Here is an 11,507-nt window from a genome sequence, read left to right as displayed (position 1 = left end):
CTGACAACACCAAGTCAAGGGTTAAGATCCCCTTACTGGTCATCTTTTAAAAAAAAAGAAAAAGAAAAACACTATAAAAGATAAAATCAGCGCTGTGAACTCATAACCTAGCACACTTGAAGCCTTGCTGACGGCACCCTGTCTGGGAAAGGTAGGTTGGGAAGGTTGTGACAGTCCCCTGCTTTCTGCCAGAGTTGGGCCTCGTGGGCCCCCGGCCACCCCGTGCCTCATCCAGTCATGTTCAGCCAGTGTCGCTGTGTTTGAGCTTCATACAGATAGAAAACAGAACCCACGCTGCGTGTGTTCTACTGCGGTTGTGTTTGGTTTATCTATTCTAATAGTGACGGACACTTGGGCTGCCTCCGGTTTTGGCCATCACAGACATCACTCCATGTCTCTGGTGACTCAGCCCCTACTTCAGCGGGGACTTGGGGTGCATTTTGGAAGACAGCTCTGTGCTTGCTGAGTTGGGGTGCAGGCAAGGGAATGGGGATGCCCGGGCTCATGGCTGTACAATGGGGTGGGGTCTGACTCTGTCCACCTGCCGGGGGTTCTGCCGGATCCCTGCTGTGGGGTGCCAGGCACCTGCATGAGAAGCAGATGGGAGCCAGCTGGGCAGGGCAAGGAAGGGTCAGCATTTCCCAGGGGCCCGAGGCCTGTCCTGGGAGGGAGGCAGAACCAGCTGGACGCCACTGCCAGACATTCCCATCTTCAGGCGTGGCTTTCCCACTCAAGGAAGGCACGTGCGTGTTTGCAAGTGTGTGCTGTACCCCCAACCAGTGCAGCCACGCTGCTTCAGGGAACTGATCACGGAGGTGGCTCAGCCGGGCCTTCCTGCCTGCAGGTCAAGTGCAGGGATCAGAGGCCTGCAGACTGCTTTCATGCTTCCTGAGGACCCTTTTTAATTGGCAGCTTTGCTCTGCCTGCTGGTGGGGAAGAAGGCTCCCCCTGCAGTCTTGTTTGGTGTATTAATGATGTGCCTGCCTTCCCCATGAGGGGCTCAGCACTCAGCAGTCATGGGGACCCAGACACTGATGCCCCCTCCCTGATCCTGTGCCACCCGGAGGCAGCCTCCATCCTGACCTCGGAAAATCCACTTGCCTGTCTGCACGGTTGCTGTGCATGCTGGTGACATGCTGTGACATGTCTGGTTTTGACCTTTATGAAAGCATATTTTGGGTACTCCTTTGTTGGTGCTTTTCCCCTCAGCACTGCACTGGGATGTTGGGGTGATACTCACGCGTAGTCGTCGGGTGTAGTGGAGAGCTTTGTTTCTTCGCTGTTCCTTATTGTGTGTGACTATGGCAACGTGGAGTTCCCCTTTCTCCTGTCAATGGAGATGTGAGCTTTTGTTTTTTGTTATTACAATCTCCACCCACTTTTTAAATCCTCCTAGCACCACTGTTTGAAATATAAAATTCCTGGCTCATAAATTGCTTGATCCTTTGGGGGCCCAGTGGCCCTGCAGCCAGTTGTCCCTGTGCCTCCCTGGGGTAGGAGGAAGAGCCGCATGGGCACTGTGCTCTGAGGGGCTGTGTCCACCAATTTACTCCTCTTGCCCAGGTGGGTTTTCCTCTCTGATGCTTCTGGCTCTTCTGAGGCTGCATCCCCCCGCCACCCCGTCACTGTTCGAACAGCCCCGCCTGGCAGACAGCCGTGTTCCGCCAACCCCACCACCCATCCATGAAGAACAGATTTGGCTTCTATAGAAAGCTCCAGAGTATGGAATTGGGACAAATGAGTGAAGGATTAAGTTGGTGTTCCCCTGACATGAGGCACTTTGTGTTCTTTGAATCCCCTGGGGGAACTTTTAGCCCGAGTTGGTACCTCTCGCTGCCCCCCACGGGCCTCTCCGAACACCTGCCAGAGTGGCCCTGCCCCAACATGGTGGTGGTACCTCCTCTCTGCAGGTGCAGCCCGGAAGGCCAGGCGGTGGGTGGGCCCGTCCCCACAGCTGCGGTGGGTGGCTGCTGCACACCCGCGTGGGCCTCTTCTGACTTGGACAGTCTGTGGGTCACCAGCTGCTGAGGCACGAGGTGATACCTTTTCCTTTTCTGTCCCCAGATCACCAGAAGCTGGAGAGAGAGGCTCGGATCTGCCGCCTTCTGAAACACTCCAACATTGGTGAGCAGCCCCCAGGAGGACAGGGGCTCGGGGGGTCCCTACTCTTTCTCCAGGACAGCGCTCTTTCCCTTTTTGAGATCAGACTTTCAGAGAGATGCCAAAGGCCTTCCTTCTCTTTGAAATATCCCACCTGAAGCCCCTGAGGACACCTTGTTTCCTCTTCTGACCTTGAGGACCCCATCCTGTCTGATGTGATTCCTGGGGACAGGCAGAGTGGGGACCTCCCTGACATGTGGGGAGGAGGGGACGGCCCCACTCGGGGTCAGAGGCAGGGCTCCTGGGTGCCCAGCTCTGCTGATTGGACAGATCCCTTCTCTTTCCTTGCGTCTTCATCCAGGCCATTGGGTGACAATGGCTGCTGAGGAAGGGAACTGACACATTCCTCAAGAGCCCTCAATGGGACTGGCACCCAGCGTGTGGCTCCCATAACTTGGGGCTGAGATTCTGGCAAAAACACACAGGGGCCTAAACATTCTGTGGCTTCAGAAAAGCCACAGGATAGCCCGATTACAAAGGAACAGTTTGGAAAGCAGAGGCCACTCAAAGACCTCACCACCTTCAGCCCATGGCCTCAGAGCCTCTGCACGTCCCCTTCTGCTAGCCCAGGGCTCCTGGAACCATGGTTTGGGGAGAGTGACCATTAGCCCAGCGTCAGGTGCCCCATGGGGGCAGTTGGAGCCTGGAGCCCAGGGGCCAGTAGGCCATCTGAGCCTTGCTGGCTGGGCACATGGGGAAGGTCTCCAAGGTGGCCTGGTCTGGCCTCATCTCCAAGAGGAGGTGGGCTTTTGGCACAGAGCCTCCTGTTGTCTCTGGCAGCCCCACCCATCTGCACCTGGGGTAGACAGGAGCCAAGGCTTTGACAGGGTCCTGGCCCGTCTGCCCACATGAAGCATGGCTGGCTGGGACTCTAGGTCTGGGCTCCCCAGCCCCAGTCCCATGTTGGAGTAGTAAATGCAGTTCTAGGAGTCACAAGGACCCCAGGCCGTGCAGACCCTGGAAGTCAGCTCAGGCCTCCGCAGGATCCCTCGGCTATCCTGCCTATGCCTCACCCTCTGTGGCTCCAGCGCAGTCCCTGCTACGGCCCCCTAGATCAAACGTGCACACGTGCATGCATGTGTGCTGGTGTGTCCAGCTGCCTGTCCTCCCCTGACACTGGCCCCTCTGGGGACTTCTGAGGAGACCAGGAGCAGCCATCGCCTCGGGGTGGCAGCCACTTTCTGGGACAGAGGGCAGGGAGGGGCGAGGCGGGGAGAGGAAAGGGTCCGGGTCTGCCTTGGCCACGTGGGGAAGGTTGCTGGGACCACAGGAGCTCCAGGAGGGCTCCATCCGGCTCCCAGAGCTGGTTCTAGGAGTCCCTGCTGCTGCTTCTCTGTAGTCCTCGGTGGTGCTGGGGACCCTCAGCTGCCCCCTGGCCCAGGAGCTGGAGGGAAAGGGCAAGTCCCCCATATCCTGGGCAGCCCCTCTAGCCCCCGGCCTTTTAATCACAGACTCAATCTCAATCAATCAGTGTCCCTTAGGACAAGCCTGGCCCCACCTCCAGAAAGCCTGACTCAAGAGGCCAGGGCGGAGTTGGGGGGTGGGGACGGCAGGACTCTGGATCTCGATGAGGTGTCCACAGGGGCCTCAGGCCCACTCTGCACTGGCTGTAGAAGATGTTCCAGCAAACAGTGGGGTCCCCATTGGCACCACTGTGCCAAGAGCCTCAGTCAGACCTCACCACCAGGCCATTGACCCTTTGCCCACCCAGGTTCAGCCTCCAGGTCCTGGTCTACTTTACATTGTGTGACCCTCTTTCTGAGGCTCCTGAAAGATGCCACCTCCCCATCCAACTCTTCCTAAACCCCTTCCCTCGTCCTTCCCTGTCCCACCCCTCTGGGTCCATCTCTCTCTTCCTCTCTACCCCCAACTCTCCCCTGCACCAATGAAGGGATGGGCCACCCCTTCTGAGTGGATTTGCAGGGATCTCCTTATTTAGTGGAGAAGACCCAGGTGTTGTTTGGGTTGATGTTATCCAGGTAGTTCTTCAACAAGATGTCTCTCTGCTCTGCCTGGATCCCCAGTGTGGTTCTGGGTTGGTTCCAAGCAATCCCTCTGGAGTGGTCGCTGACGTTCCTTGCAGTGGCCAGTGAGGTTGGGTCCCCAGAGCAGCACGTTGCAGAACACAGAGCAGGCAGATCTGAGGCTGTGGGGTTCTCTGTAGTCTCGGGGGACTCTCTAGAAGTGAGTAGTCAGTGAGAATTGTAGGCGAGATGAGGGGAGCCCCTTGCTCTGTGAGCCAGTCCCCAGCCTCCCCCCGAGTCCACCCAGCCCCACCTCTGGACAGAAGGCTGCTCACAGGCTGCCCTGGGAGAGGAAGCAGTTGTATGTCAGGCCCAGGGAGGAAGGAGCCTACCTCAGTTTCCTCCTCTGTAGAATGGAGATGCTCTTGCTCCCCTCACAGGGAGGAAGAGCCAGAATGATCCACGTGGAGAGCCAGGCGTGAACTGTGAAGTCCCCTCTTTTCTTAGTGACATGCTTGGAGTGCAGAGGACACAGACCTGGGCTGGGGCTGATGAGCTGCCCTGAGACACAGGCCCCCCGTTTGTGGGGTGGGAATGCGGATACCCCTCTTCACCGGGTGGTTTCACGAGTGCAGCTGCCATCCATGCTGCAGAACAGGTCACCCCCTGTTAGACCAGTAAGCGTGGACTGCCTCCCAGTTTCAGCCACAGCTGCCCCACCCTTTGTGGGACCCAGTGCAAAATGAAAGTGTGGGGTCTTTTGCTGAGAAATTATTAAGAATTTCAAGACAGCACCAGTAGAGCTGGGCCCTCTTGGCCAGGGCCCAGGGCGGCTGCGCGGACAGACGTCGTGGGCCCCGCTCACAGCTTCAGGCAGTGTGGACACTGGCCAGGCCTGCGTCTTCGAAAGGCTTGGCCGGAGCTGCAGGATTTGCTTCCAAGGGGCTCCTCACGTGGCTTTCGGCAGGGGCCTCAGTTCCTCTCCATGAGGCCATCTCCACAGGGCCACTTGAGTATCTTCATAACATCGCAGCAGGCTCCCCCAGAGCAAGTGATGACAGAGAAGAAGAGACAGAGACAGGCACAGAGAGGAGGAGAGAGACAGACACACACACACGGAGAGATAGAGAGAGATAGAAACAGAGCAGGAGAGACACAGAGACAGGCAGAGAGTGAGAAAGAGGGAGAGACACACACAGAGGCAGAGATAGAAACAGAAAGAGAGATAGAGAGAGAGAGAGAGGAATAGAGAGAGAACGAGGAACACATGCCTTTTTAAAAAGTGATGGTAAAATACACATAACGTAGTAATATTAATTTTAACCATTTGCCAGTGTTCAGTTGGGTGTCATTAAATACATTCACAGTGCCTGTCACCGCTATCTATACCCAAAATGTTTTCATCATCCCCAAACTGAAACTCTGCCCGTTAGTCATTAACCCCCTGCCCTCTGCCCCCGTCCCCCAGCCCCTGGCACCCACCATTCTGCTTTCTGTCTCTGTCAGTGTGCCTGCTCACAGAGCATTTGTCATTTTGTGAGTGGCTTATTTCACTGAGCATAACGTCCTCAAGGTCCATCCATGTTGTAGCGTGTGTCGGAATTTCCTTCCTCTTCAAAGCTGAATAATCATCAGTTCTGCATCCAGAGCACACTTTGCTTATCCACTCGTTCCTCGATGGGTTTTCTGCACCTCGTGACCATTGTGAATGTGCTGCCGTGGATGTGGCTGTGGCTGTACGCACGTCCACCGTCCCTGCTTTCTGTCCTTTGGGTACATGCCCAGCTGTGAACTTGCTGGACACACAGAAACTGTTTTACCTTTTGAGGACCTGCGGTGCCTTTTTATGACCTAGGCTAGGAGGGATCACTTCTGCCTTACTCTGTTTACCTGAAGCCCACACACGAGGCAAAGAATCAAGCTCCCTCTTAGAGGAGGAGCATTGGAAGGGGTTTGGATGCGTTTTGCAGCCACCATGATGAGCATGGAGGTCGTGGGCCCATTGGCGTCCCTGGCCTGAGCTGACATGTTGTGAAGGATGCCCGAGCCTGGCGCCGAGCACCAGCTGCAGACCCACTGCCCGCAGCCACTGGCCCCAGGCTCTCTGGCTTGCACTGGGTATTTGAGGCAGGGCCTGGCCAAGAGCTTCCTTCTGGGAGTTCAGTGTCTCCTCAGAGAGAGCAGGAGAACTGGGGGGACGAAGCCATCCAGCCCTGTCCAGGCTGTCACCCTGGTCTTCACACCCTACATGTCTTGTGCCAGCAGACAGCCCCCCAGGAAGAAGACCCCAGCAATGAGCCCAGGGGCGTGGGCGATGCATGGCCCCAGGTGTCAGGGGACTGCCATTGGGGTCATCTGGAAGGAGAAGGTGTAATAAACAAGCCCCCAGATGATCAGGGCTCCTTGAACCCCGTGGATGCAGGGCCCCCAGGTCAGAGCCCAGCCACAGTGCCCATGTGGGTTTGGTGAAGGGGGTCGTCAGCCCCAGAGCCCCTGTGGACCCAGCTTCTAGGGTGAGTATGGGGCTGGCTCCCTGCAGCAGGCAATGGTGCTGGTGACAATGGTGTTGACGTCTGTGGAGTGCTTATCCCTGAGCACAGGTTGTTTGTGCCCTGTCTAGGTGTCCAGGACGGGCTGTGCCCTGCTACACCCAACTGTTCCCCGATAGCCTCACGTCAGCACCATCCCTGGGGAAGTTCAGGGAGTCCCTGTTCAGCACATATTTATTGACACCTGCCCCTCGCCAGATGAGGTCCTGGGAGGGGAGACATGGCCATGAGCCGCTGTCCTCATTTCACTAGTGCCATAGGAGAGTGGGTCCCAAGCCTCCCTGGATGCCCCCAGGGCCCTGGGTTGACAGAGATGAGGCAGAGCCACGGTGGCAGAGCCTCATGGAAGAGTCACAGTGCCCTCAGCCCTGCTCGGGGCCCTCAGCCACTCCCCTGACCTGTCCTCCCCTGGGCCTGGCTCAGAAAGTTGGAGAATCCTTACCACCTGGTTTGGGCTGGAACCGTCCTCCCTGGCTGGTGCTCCACTGATGAACTGGGCACACCGAGGCCGGGCAGGCTGAGGACAGGGAGAAGGCAAATGGTTCACAGCGCTGTTGTCAGGCAGCTCTGCTCACAGGCTACCAGAGTGGCACTGCATGGCCCAGGGTCAGTGCCTCTGCAAGCCGTGGGCCTCACGGGTGTCCAGAGAAAGGGTCTGAGAGGCTGTTTGGGAAGGGCAGAAAGACTCCCCAAAGCCCCCTTGTCCTTGAACCCAGCCAGGCTCCAGCGCAGGAAGCAGCAGCCCAACTCGGGCCTAGGGCCAGGCTGCAGCCCTGGCCTTTGAACCCCTGCCCAACAGGGGAGCAGCCTGGAGGAGGGGTGGCCCCAGCAGAAGGGAGCCTAAAGCAGAGGAAGAAGAGGGAAGAGGCCACGTCCCTGAGCAGGTCATCCCTGTGAGCTTGTCCCGTGCAGCTGGTTAGCCCTTGACTCTTAAGTTACTACATAGGACTTTATTTATTTACCACCTCTGTATGCTGCCCATGATGTTATTTGCATACTGTTTTTATTTAAATAGATTTTGTCACAATTTACTTTTTTACTTAGCCCTGTCTGTGATTTCACAGGTCTGATGTGCTAGTTAGGTTTTCTTCTAAACCATTAAAATAAGTGCGTAACTGTTTTTTAAATGTTAAAACTGTGTGCACATGCACACCGCCTTGACTTGCCCCACAACCCCCAGGGGCTCCCTGTGGCCCGAGGGACCTGCTTCTGGGCCAGGAGCCGCTTGCTTGCGCCGGGAGGGGGTGGTGAGGCCTATGGGCAAGGGCAGCCCCCACCATGAGCATGGTCCTGTGGCACCCCGGGGAGCAGCAAGGTGGTTTCATGGAGGATTGGAGCCTGCCCTGGAGCCACTGCCCACGGGGGCTCTACAGGGTGAGCTCCATGGCCCCTAGGGCTTCTTTGCTGCCAGTGGGTGATGTTCCTACAGCGTGTCCCAGATGGAGGCAGCTGGGGTGGGTGGGGCAGCTCAGAGGGGCCAACCTGCTGGGCCCCCAACTGGACTTATTCAGTGGCCCTCACTAGAAAGGAATCTGGAGGGGTGGGCTTCTGTTTAACTGTAGTGATTTTGCAGGGGGGTCCTAGGAAGGGGTTGCCAGTGAGTCCCAGGGACCCGCCAGGTCTTAGGGAGATGCAGGCCAGCCTGGTGATGTGGGGATCTAGGCAGAAGCGGGGAGTCCAGGGGTCACCTGTGCTCTTGGGACAAAAGTCAGTGGGGAGGGGTGTGTGGGAAGTGGGGGTGTTGGTCACAGGCATGAGCCTTGGCCAGTGAGGGCTCTGCTTGGCTGAGGTCAGTGTTGGCTCCAGGACTACCCTAGTGGGCAAGAGTTGCCCTCTGCCCAGAGAGCTCGCAGAGGACCGGCCGTGGGAGACCTCACACTTTGAGGGTGGGGCCAGGTGAGGCAGAGGGGGGAAGGTGGGCTGCTGGGCCTGAGCAGAGATGTGGATCAGGGAGTGGGAGGATGGGGCTGCGCAGATGTGGCACAGCTGGCTGGCTGCCCCTGGGCCCTGTCTCTCTGCTCTGGGCTTGGAAAAGCAGCCCAGGCCCCCCAGGCGGGCCTCCGCCATGCTGCTAAGCTCAGTCACCTGGGATTCCTCACGCTCGGATGATGATGGTGACATCGGCAGTAACAGGGCTGTGGTTTGCTGAGCTTCTCGCAGGTTCCGTAATTAGCCTCCACAATGATCCCATGAGCGGGAGCTATTTGATCCCATTTTGCAGAGGAGCAGGCTGAGGCTTGGATGGGCTGAGTGACCTGCCCGGGGTCACACAGCTGGGGCAAGTGGTAGAGGAGGAGCTGGCCCCAAGTGTTCTGGCTGTGTGAAGGGGCTGGGTAGCCTGCCCTCCGGTGCGGGGCATTTTGCCTGAGGCATAGGTGCTGAGAAGGGCATTGGTCTGGGGCCACTGGAGCCAGGGATCAGCGGGGTGGGACTCAGACCCCAGGGCGAGATTAGAGTTCCAGGTCTGCAAGGACGCAATCGGCTGGGCCCTGGAGGACCAGAGCCCGGGGAGGGCTGGCATTGGCAGCCAGCGAGAAACTAGGACAGCGCTGGAGGGCACGGGGAAGGGGCTGGAGCTGAGTTGGCTGTTTGTGTCTGAGGCCCGAGGGGCCTGCGGGACTTGGGAAGAGGTGGCTGCACTTCTCCCTTTCAGTGCCCGGGGCCCCATCTCCAGTAGTGGGGGAGAGCCAGACCTCGGAGGTCCCTCTGCCCAGGACCTGAGGAGCTGGGGGGTGGCCAAGCAGCAGTGCTAGTGCAGTGCGGGCCCTGGAGCTGGACAGACCCAAGTCCACAGCCCTGTTCTGCCTTCTGTGAGCTGTGTGACCTTCAGCTGGTTACTTAACCTCTCTGTGCTTCAGCTTCCTCACCTGTAACCTCTAGGGGTGGTTGGAAAGATCAACTAAATTAATATATGCAAAGTGCCTGGAACAGCCTTGGCACACAGAGTGCTCAGCGTGTGCTGGCTGTCATCGTTGTCATCCCAGCAAAGGGCAGAATTGGCACGTGGGAGACAGTATCCAGAATGAGAAAACGTTTGCTGCCTAGTGCAGGCGCGTTTCAGCTCAAGGAGAGGCAGGCGTGGGGTGCTCGCTTGGTGCCACGTCACCTGGCTGTGCCCTCGCTCCTTCCCCCACCCATTCATTCGTTGCATCCCCACTGGCTCTTGCCCCAAGCCAGGTGGGGTGTAGGGTGGGGGGTGAGAAGCAGCAGGCCCTCTTGGGAAGCCATGGAAACAGTGGTCCTGAGGGAGACAGTGACCACGCTCCATCCAGCTGACCCCATCGGTTCTGTAGTCGGAACTCAGGGGCCAAGCCCTTGGGTGATGCCACATTGGTTGGGTCTCCCTCTGGGTGGGGGGCCCTGGCAGAAAAGTGGAGCTGAGGACTGAGGTCAGCTTCTCTCTCCTGAGAAGCTTCTCTAGGGCTCCTGTCTGGGGCTTGGTTCTGTGAGCTCCTCCTGCTGCCCTCCCTGGTGTTAGGAGCCACTGAGGCCCCAGGTGGGGCCCACCAGGCCTGGTCTCCCTCTGGCAGGAGGAAATAGGAGGCCAGACAGGTGGCTGGGGGGAGGGAAGGGTAGGGCGTTGCCTAGAGGCCCAGTGGATGCTGGCCTGGTGTCCAAAGCTCTCCACTAGGCCCTGCCCTCCCGCCTGCCCACCAGCGCCCTTCCCAGCCCCATCCTGTGGTGGCCCCAGGGCTCTTGGCAGGGGGTCCCTCCCTGAGGGCTTGCACGGCTGCCCTGTGTGCCTGGACAGGTGTGGAGGCAGGCAGTGGGCTGTGTCCTGAGCTACTGCCCGCCCCTCATGGCTTCTCTGTCCCCACAGTGCGTCTCCATGACAGCATCTCCGAGGAGGGCTTCCACTACCTGGTCTTCGATCTGTAAGTGCCGGCACAGCGGACTCTCACCCTCACCCACTTCCAGCATCCGGCAGGTGGGGGCCGCAGCCTCCCTCGCCCAAGGAGCAGTCCCAACCCGGGTCCAGCCCCTCCCTCAAGTGTACCTGGGCTGCAGGTCCCTGCGCTGCCAGCCACCCTCGCCTCTCCTCCTTTACTTTGCTCCTTGTTCAAGTCCTGTGGGGAGAGAGCTGACTGCCTGGGCCCACCCCTCTACACGCTGGGCACACCAGAGGCCGGGCTCAGGGAGAGGAGGGAGGACCCGGAGGAGCAGTTAACAGCTTCATTCATCCTGTGTCCCTCGGTGCCCTCATCCCAGCTGGACTGGGGCACCGCCGGCTGGCGTGTGTGTGAAAGCACAAGTGCATGCGTGTGTGGGGGTGGGTGTGCATGAGTGTGTTTGCACGCATGTGCATGTGTGCATGTGCAGTAGCTGAGCGAGAAGGCGTCTGGGGCCACTGCCACCTCTCGCTTCCTGCCGGATTTAGAAGCGGTGATGTCATCTCCTTACTCTTGACAGCTCCTGCTAAGCAGCACTATATTTAGCTGTCTGTGTCAGTGCTGCTCCAGGACCCTGGGCTGGGCAGGGGCTAGGCCTTAGCCTGCCCCTGGGGCCTCCAGACAGCTGCACAGCCAGAGACGCCTGGTGGCAGTGCCATTGCCACAGTTACCTGGATGCCCCCCTCCTCCCATGACTGCCCACGGGACAGGACACCTGCATGGAGGCTGCCCTCTCAGCCCTTCCTCCCCCAAATGACAGATGCCCAGTCTGTGGGGCATGCAGGCCTGAGGAGGCCTCTGCCACGTGGGGTCCTCTAGTCAAGAGAGGCTGACACTGTCCCTGCAGGGACTTGGCCACCTCTCGGGTACCCCTGTGTGTCCCACAGGATACCACCTCAAATCGCCAGCCAGGGACTGACCTGGGACACAGTGGCCGCTGCCCA

At 58.6% G+C, this 11,507-nt stretch overlaps 1 protein-coding gene across 2 annotated transcripts in view; it reads left to right on the top strand.

Moving 5' to 3' along the window:
* CAMK2B (calcium/calmodulin-dependent protein kinase II beta) overlaps window positions 1-11,507 on the top strand; it is a 68,780-nt gene that overhangs the window by 21,010 nt on the left and 36,263 nt on the right. For both annotated transcript variants that reach the window (XM_008575866.1, XM_008575864.1), the window contains exons 2-3: window positions 2,065-2,124; window positions 10,494-10,548. The gene's annotated coding sequence lies outside the window, so the exon portion shown is untranslated. The remainder of the gene's footprint in view (window positions 1-2,064; window positions 2,125-10,493; window positions 10,549-11,507) is intronic.

This window comes from Galeopterus variegatus, unplaced genomic scaffold (assembly GCF_000696425.1).
Source record: "Galeopterus variegatus unplaced genomic scaffold, G_variegatus-3.0.2 Scaffold1247, whole genome shotgun sequence".
Taxonomy (NCBI): domain Eukaryota; kingdom Metazoa; phylum Chordata; class Mammalia; order Dermoptera; family Cynocephalidae; genus Galeopterus; species Galeopterus variegatus.
Note: the sequence above shows the minus strand (reverse complement) of the source record. Positions and strands in the feature narration are given on the sequence as shown.